Raw genomic sequence first — 9,377 nt, forward strand, 5'->3', positions numbered from 1 at the left:
AGTTTAATTTCAAGCTTCAAGAGAAGAAATCAAGAAGATTCAAGAATCAAGAGAAGTTTGATTTCAAGATTCAAGAAAAGATGAACTCAAGATTCAAGAGAAGAAATCAAGAAGACTTCACAAGGGAAGTATTGAAAAGATTTTTCAAAAAACGAACATAGCACAGTTTTGTTTTTCAAGAGAGTTTTTCTCAAATTTTCTAAGTTACCAGAGTTTTTACTCTCTGGTAATCGATTACCAGTAAACTGGTAATCGATTACCAGTGGCAAAGTTTGATTTCAAAAAGTTTTTAACTGAATTTGCAACGTTCCAATTGATTTCAAAATGGTGTAATCGATTACAAGATATTGGTAATCAATTACCAGTGTATCTGAACGTTAAAATTCAAAATCAATTGTGAAGAGTCACATCTTTTCATAAAATGCGGTGTAATCGATTACATGGTTTTGGTAATCGATTATCAGTAACAAGTTTTGAATAAAAATCAAGAGATGTAACTCTTCCAATGGTTTTCAGGTTTTTCTCAAGGTTATAACTCTTCCAATGGTTTTTCTTGACCAGACATAAGGAGTCTATAAAAGCAAGACCTTGACTTGTATTTCAATAACTTTTCCAATATACTTTTGAATATCTTTTTCTTTTTCTTCTTCTTCTTCTTCCTTTGCCAAAAGCTTTCAAAGTTTTCTGGTTTCCAAACCTTGTTCTTTCACAGAAAACAAAAGTGTGTTATTTATCTTTTTCATTCTCTTCTCCCTTTGCCAAAAAGAATTCACCAAGGACTAACCGCCTGAATTCTTTTTGTGTCTCTTTTCTCCCTTTGCCAAAAAGAATTCGACAAGGACTAACCGCCTGAATTCTTTTTGTGTCTCTCTTCTCCCTTTTCCAAAAGAACGAAGGACTAACCGCCTGAATTCTTTTGTGTCTCTCTTCTCCCTTTGCCAAAAAGAATTCGACAAGGACTAACCGCCTGAATTCTTTTTGTGTCTCTCTTTTCCCTTTTCCAAAAGAACGAAGGACTAACCGCCTGAATTCTTTTGTGTCTCCCTTCTCCCTTTTCAAAGAATTCAAAACGACACAGTCAGAGAATTCTTTTGATTCTTCCCTTTCCCTAAAACAAAAGATTTCAAAGGACTAACTGCCTGAGAATTCTTTTGTTTCCCCTTCACAAAGTTTCAAAGGACTAACCACCTGAGAACTTTGTCTTAACACATTGGAGGGTACATCCTTTGTGGTACAAGTAGAGGGTACATCTACTTGGGTTGTTGTAACTGAGAACAAGAGAGGGTACATCTCTTGTGGATCAATTCAAGTGGAGGATACATCCACTTGGTTGTTCAAAGAGAACAAGGGAGGGTACATCCCTTGTGGATCTTTGCTTGTAAAGGTTTTTACAAGGTTGAAAGAAATCTCAAGGACCAAGATGTAGGCACGGGTTGTTGCCGAACCAATATAAAACTCTTGTGTTTGTCTTCTTCTTCCCTACACTCTTTAATTTCCGTTGTGCACTTTAATTATCGCTTTTACTTTTGGTTAAGTTTCTATTTTTGTTCTTTACTTTCTTAACATTATAGTAAAAGTCTAATTGAATCTAGTAACATTAAGAAGGATAGATTTTTAATTAGTAAAGGTTCATTAATAATTAATTCAACCCCTTCCCCCCTTCTTAATTATTCTGAGGCCACTTGATCCAACAGACCTGACCACACTGGCTCAGACTTGGAGTGTCATCTCCTACTCCAGCCTCGCCCCTACTTCTCACACTTCTGATCTGAGCATGGATAAGGTGAGGTTGGTATACGGGCTCGTGATGAAGATGGATATAGACGTGGGCCCGATCATCTCAAGCCAGATCTCCCAGATGGCCCAGTCCAACTCCTCTAGGCTTGGATTTCCTACACTTATCACAGCATTGTGCATAGCCAGAGGAGTAGTATCTGACTCACTCACCTTTGAGTCCCTCAGCCCGGCCAGTAATTTGGCCTACATCAGAAAGAACTGTTGGAACCCAGATGATTTGATTATCACATTTCTTGGGTCCCGCAAGGCCAGGGCTAGGGCTCCCTCATATGCTTCCACCTCAGCTCCTGCTCCCACACTAGCACTAGTACTAGCTCCAGCACCTTCAGCACCATTCGGCCCATCCATGCAGAGTAGTAATGTTGTAGTGCCGATGTTGTAGAGCCTTCACCACGGCCTTTGCCTGGTGATGTAGAGCATTCACGATCTGGCTCAGCAAAGGCCGATTATGAGCATGGTGGCCTTTATGGCTCAGGAGGAGTGATGACAAGACCCCATTTAATTATTCTGCTTTCTGGTCAGTTTTAGTTTAGTTTTATTTACTTATTTAGCATATTTTTACTACTTTTGAATAGTTTACTGGTTTTGAATTTTGCACAGTGGTTTTATGATTCACTTTTTTATTTTTAATTACTAGTGGTGTTTGTTTGATATTGGTTTGAACTGAATTGATTGCACGAATTGAGTGACTTGCGATGCTAGATCATATACCTCGAATAAGTATGCTATATCTATAAGAGAAAGAACATGAAAATTAGGGGCATGAGTGAAAATGTTAGCTTGCTTGACAGGTAAATATTGAAGGTAACCAATTGTTGTAACCCGGTGAAATGTGTGAATCTTAAATTTTGAGGGAACGACTAGCATCAAATACCGATTTTTGTATGAATCTCTGAATACTGAATGAATGCATGATTTGGAAATGATGAAGGCCATAATTGATTTGATTTAGCCACTTTGCCAAACAACCTTACCCTGTTCATGAATGATTAAACCCTTGCACCCATTTTAAGCTTGAATATGATTGAATGAGTGTTTGAACCCTGAGCTTAAATGCAATTTTGATCTCCGTTTACCTTTCCTTAGGTTATAGGAGAGCATTATGGTTTAAGACAAAATATTCCCAAATTTGGGGGAGTATGTTTGGGTGATCTTGGTTGCAGGAAGGAAAGTAACAACTACACAGAGAGCCAAAGTAGTAATAACTAGTAGCAATTATCATAAATTGCTAAAATAAAATAAAAAAGGGAAGAGAATTTCAAGAATAAGAATAAGTGAAGCTCTATGTGCTGTTAATTGTGTTGTAACTTCATTGTGCTTGTGGCATATCAATAGAAGCTGGGAATTAAAGAGGAAGGTGATCTAAGGATGAATGCTCTCCTAGAACCTAAGTTTTGCATCCTAGAAAAATCATGAATTATTTGTAACCCATGTTGGACCTTGTGGCCTCAATAATCTTAAGAGGGATAGGCTTAGAATATAGAAGAAGCAACAACAATCAATTTAACAATGTTCTTTAAACATGCAAGACACAATTGATTGCAACAAAATAAATAAGATAAGGGAAGAGAGAATGCAAACACAGTTTTATACTGGTTCGGCCACAACCCGTGCCTACGTCCAGTACTCAAGCAACCCACTTGAGATTTCCACTATCTTTGTAAAATCCTTTACAAAGTCTGAACCACACAGGAACAACCCATCCCTTGTGTTCAGATGCTTTACAACAAGAGACTCACAGTCTCTTAACCAATCTCATTGAATAAGAAGAATGGAAGAAGAATTCTCTCTTCAAGAGAAGAATATTACAATGAAGATCATGTAAAAATCCTTATAGATTTTGCAAGTGTTTGGCCAAGGATTTCTTTTGAGAGAGCATTTGACAATGAAGTTCTTTTGGAATCTCTCTCATTGTCTTTTGAGAGGATAAGACATTTTTGCCAAGCCAAACTCTCTTAATCTTTTGAGAGGATAAAACATTTTGATCAATCAAAACTCTCTCTAAAATTCGTGCCCAAGTCACCTATTTATAGGCCTTTGATGACCATTCACAAATCTAATGAAAAGATGTGACTGTTGGCAGATTTTCTGAAAACTTTCCACTGGTAATCGATTACAATGTTTGTGTAATCGATTACACAGTTATAATTTGAAGGGTTATGACTTTTGAATTTGAATTTCCAAAGTTTCGTTGCTGGTAATCGATTACAGACATATGGTAATCGATTACATGTTGAAAATTCAAATTCAAAACCTTTTTCAACAGCTATTTCTCAACCCTGTCTTCTGGTAATCGATTACACTTCCTGGTAATCGATTACCAGAGCCTTGCATGTCTTGAAAGCACATTGTTTTAAGGCAAGGCTTGGTCTTTAGTGAATCTTGAAACAAGGCTTTGTTTGTTGAAGCAATCTTGAATTATTCTTGAAGCAAATGCTTATCATTTGAAGCAGCCTTGTTAGATTCTTCTTTGACATCATCAAAATCATGTATACATACATTCACAACCCAGCCTCATTACAAGCCAAGAAAGTCCTTTAGATTCATTTTGTGTGTTTGTGATTGTATTGAATAAGATGAAATGCAAAAGTTAGAACTTGTGTTGGTTGTTTATTTGAAGAATTACCTTAAACACTTGTGCATATGAGAGAAATAGTGGCCATGAGGATTAAGCTTGGTTAACCTTCCTCATACCTATCATGCTTGATAGCTTATTTCATTTGTGATGCTTAATAAACATGCTCATATCTTTGAAAATATTGCATATCACTATGAAAGGTTGTTGGTTGAAGCATTGCTTATTCATCTCTATTCGTGTAATTGATACATTTGAAACAAACACAATTTGGGTTAACCATTATTGATTCCTTTCACTTGAGCATAAGTAAATTGTTATTTTCTTTGCTTGAGGACAAAAAAAAACTGTAAATTTGGGGGAGTTTGTTAGTTGTTATTCATGAGTTAGTATTGTATTGAAAATTTGCAAGAAAATAGCAATGTGCCTCCAATTTATGGTTCTTTTTGCGAAAATTGTATATATTTTCTTTCTTGTGTGATTTTATAAAGTAGAAACTCCATTTTTGTGACCGGATGTTGAATTCAACTCAGTTTGTAGGCCAAAGAAGAGAAGCTGCAAAAAGCTGCTGATGAACTCGCTTAGCGAGGCAGAATGGCTAAGCGAGCCCCATCCGCTTAGCGAGGCAGCCAACTCGCTTAGCGGATGGGAAACCCTAGAAAAGGATAAGTCAAAGATTTACACGTTCAGCACGCAGCCAGCCCGCCCAGTGAGGACATTGTCTCTTCTCGCGCTTAGCGCGCCCAAGCTCACTTAGTGGAATTTCACTTACTTTCGCTTAGCGAGACATGCTCGCTGAGCGAGCCTTTGTAGAAGCAAAGCTTCATGGTGAATCAAAGGTGTTTTGATGATAACAATGATGATAACAAAAGATGATGACAAAGGTGATGACAAAAAGCTCAAAGATCAATCAAGAACAATTCAAGAGTTCAAGATAAGAATCAAGAAGAATTCAAGACTCAAGAAGAAGGTCTAGAGACAAGAATCAAGATTCAAGGTTCAAGATCTCAAGAATTAAGATCAAGATTCAAGGCTCAAGATTCAAGAATGAAGAGAAGATTCAATCAAGATAAGTATTAAAAAGTTTATTTTCAAAACTTTGAATAGCACATGAGTTTTTGACAAAACCTTTTACCAAAGAGTTTTTACTCTCTGGTAATCGATTACCATATTGTTGTAATCGATTACCAGTAGCAAAATGAGTTTGAAAAAGTTTTCAAACTGAATTTACAACGTTCCAATTATTTTCAAAAGGTTGTAATCGATTACAATGTTTTGGTAATCGATTACCAGTGCCCTTGAACGTTGAAATTCAAATTCAAATGTGAAGAGTCACATCCTTTCACTTAAAAGCTTTGTGTAATCGATTACACTAATTTGGTAATCGATTACCAGTTACTATTTCTGATAAATCAAAAGATGTAACTCTTCAAAAAGGTTTTTAACTTTTTCAAATTGGTTTTAAGTTTTTCTAAAAGTTATAACTCTTCTAAATGGTCCTGTTGACCAGACATGAAGAGTCTATAAAGGCAAGGCTTTGATTTGCTTTTCAAGACACTTTACTTTTCCAATCAATCCTTTACAAGCCTTGAATCTCTTTGAACTTCTTCTTCTTCTTTGTACCAAAAGCTTTCTGAAGTTTTCTGGTTTTCCAAACCTTGAAAACTTGTGCTATTCATCTTTTCATTCCCTTCTCCCTTTGCCAAAAAGAATTCGCCAAGGACTAACCGCCTGAATTCTTTTTGTGTCTCTCTTCTCCCTTTTCCAAAAGAACAAAGGACTAACCTCTTGAATTCTTTTGTGTCTCCCTTCTCCCTTGTCAAAGAATTCAATAAGACACATTCCCTTATACAAAAGTGTTCAAAGGACTAACCGCCTGAGAATTCTTTTGTATCCCCATTCACAAAGTATCAAAGGTTTAACAGCCTGAGATCTTTGTCTCAACACATTGGAGGGTACATCCTTTGTGGTACAAGTAGAGGGTACATTTACTTGGGTTTGACTGAGAACAAGAGAGGGTACATCTCTTGTGGACCAGTTCTAGTGGAGGGTACATCTACTAGGGTTTCAAAGAGAACAAGGGAGGGTACATTCCTTGTGGATCTTTGCTTGTAAAAGGATTTTTACAAGGTTGAAAGAAATCTCAAGGACTGCAGGTCGCTTGGGGACTGGATGTAAGCACGGGTTGTTGCCGAACCAGTATAAAAACTCTTGTGTGTTTGTTTCCTTCTTCCCTACTCTTTTACTTTTCGTTGTGCATTTAATTTTCGCTTTTACTTTCTGTTAAGTTTCTCTTCTACTCCTTATTCTCTTAACAATTTAGTAAAAGTCTTAAAAGAGTAATTTTTAATTAGTAAAGGTTTAGGAATAATTAATTCAACCCCCCTTTCTTAATTATTCTGAGGCCACTCAATCCAACAGCCTTCGGGTACTGAGAAGTCCAAGAGCCTTTAAAATACTGAGATTGGTAGAAACCAAGAGGGGCGACCCACCTTAACAACAACCAAAGTCTAGCCAAGCCTTGCTACGTGAAAACAGAGAGAAATAGGGTTGAGAGGCTGAAGACATTCTCCTTCATCTTCTTCCATTTTCTTTCACCAAAAACATTTTCTTTCTTTGTATTTTGAAGCTTTACTTTTAATGGAAGGCTAGAACCTCTTTGTTGGGGAATAACTATTGAAACTCTTGATGTAATGTTCTAACTTGCTTATCGATTAGCAATCAACACATGAAAATCCATCTTATAACAACTAGGGCCACTAATTTAGTTTTTGAAATATGATTTTTCAAATACTTCGGAGAAAAATTTAGTTATTGAACACTTGAAAATACAAAATAATAGTCATGGTAAAGGAATACACTTACAGAGGAAACTTGAAATTATGAGAAGTATGAGCAAGGCATGGAAGAGGACGGTTATAGAGCAAGAAGAAAAGGAAGAAGGTAGTGAAGGGGAATGGATTGGAGAATTCATACTTCCACTCTGTTATTGCATAATAAAAATACATGCTTGAACCCTTAATAGTGATTCACTACATGCTCAGTGAGCAGCGACTCCTCTTCGTCCTCGTCGGCGTCACCATAGCAACCCTTCTTCTTCACACTCATCCCTTCCTCCTCATCTTTCCTTTTTACTTCATCCTTAAGTATTCCATATAAGTCTCTCCCGATCTCATACTTCGAGCGAGAGTCAAAGATTCTGGCCTACCACCACATTGTTGCGGCAATGCATTTGGTGGGGAAGGTGTTGTTGGGGATTAAGAGGAAGGGCCTCTAGGTCATGGTGATGAGTGGCGTAGGGTTCATGTGGTCAAACCTAGTGGATCAGTTGATTGCGAGAAGGGACATCGTGATTGTGGTGGACAATTTCTTTAAGGGAAGAAAAAAGAATGTGATGTACCATTTTAGGAACCTTAGATTCGAGCTCATCCGACACAATGTCATTGAACATTCCACTCGATATAGTTCGGCATGAGGAGGAGGGACTCTGGCAAGTGGGTGTGTGAGGTACGCAAGGGTTTTATTGAGTGGGAGAACCATGAGAGAGTTTCAACAGTCGGAGAAAAGAATAAGTGTGGATTTCTGGTGGGGGGAGAAAACAAGAAGAAGAAGTAGGCGACGACAACAATTTTAATAAAATCGATGTTGAGTATCTTATTTATCAATTTTTATTAAAATTGTCTTTGAATAGACGTTTCAAAGAAGATTTTCACAAAATCTTCTTTGAAAAGATGAGATTATTTATAAAATTGTCATCGCTTTTTTAAAGCATCAATTTTATTAGAATCATCATTGATTTTGTGTCGTAGAAAAGTGTTTTTGTGGTAGTGTTTGCTCCTACATTTGAATTAAGAGATAAATCATTAATAGTGTGTTTGGATGGAGCAATTCAGTAGGAGAATTCATTTTTTTAAGGAATTTAAAAGGATTGATGATAAAATAGCTTGTTTGGATAGAATATTTGAAAGGAGATTTAATGTTTGGTATTTTTATGAATCATTTTGATTGACTAAAACAGTGGGATTTCAAATTCTCTCAAAAAATAAAGAATTTGAAATTCTTTTTTTCGGAGATGCTCACTCTAACTCATGTTCTTGCTCGTGACTCTTTCTCGCTCAACACTCACACCTACGAGTGACCAGAGTCTTTACAGCCGACATCGACATAAGATGTTTTTCATTGATGTTGGCTAAGATTTTTTGGTCAGGATTTTTTTGTTTGCTGTTGATCAAGGCTATTTTTTGCCGATATCAGCTAAGATTTTTTTTTTTAGATGATGTTGGTTAGGGTTATTTTCTCACTGACGTCAGTTATGAGAATTTTTTGCTGACATCAACCTAGGATATTTTTTGGCCATTGTTGTCCAAGTTTTTTCAGTTGATGTAGGTTAATGATTTTTTTGCCGATGTCAACTAGATTTTTTCTAATAGCATTGGTCATGGCTAACTTTTGAGTAAACACCTGCTAGGATTTTTTCAGTTGACGTCAGCTAGGTTTTTCCAGCCAACATTGGCCAAAGCTATTTTTTAGCCAATATCGGTTGGGGTTATTTTTCAGCCGATGTTAGCTAGGATGTTTTGACTGATGTCAACTAGATTTTCTTAGCCGACATCGGCTAGGTTTTTTTGGCTAACATCGACTAGGGTTTTTTTACTGACATCAGCAAGAGTTATTTCTTAACCACATTAGCTAGGGTTTTTTGGTTGATGTAGGCTAGGTTTTTTTCTACTCGGTATTTTTCACCAACATCGGGCATGACTATTTTTAGTCGACATCGACTAGGTTCTTTCAGTCGACATCCACTAGAGTATTTTCGGTCAACATTGGTTAGAGCTATTTTTTAGCCAACTTCGACTAGGGATTTTTTGCCAACGTTGACCAATGATGTTTTTCGGCCGACGTCGGGTAGGTTCTATTGGTCGACATCGACTAGGCTATATTTTAGCCAATGTTGGGTTGAGTTTTTTTGTCAATTCCTACTAAGATTTTTAATTTAGGCCGACAT

Source organism: Glycine soja, chromosome 7 (genome assembly GCF_004193775.1).
Source record: "Glycine soja cultivar W05 chromosome 7, ASM419377v2, whole genome shotgun sequence".
Lineage (NCBI taxonomy): Eukaryota > Viridiplantae > Streptophyta > Magnoliopsida > Fabales > Fabaceae > Glycine > Glycine soja.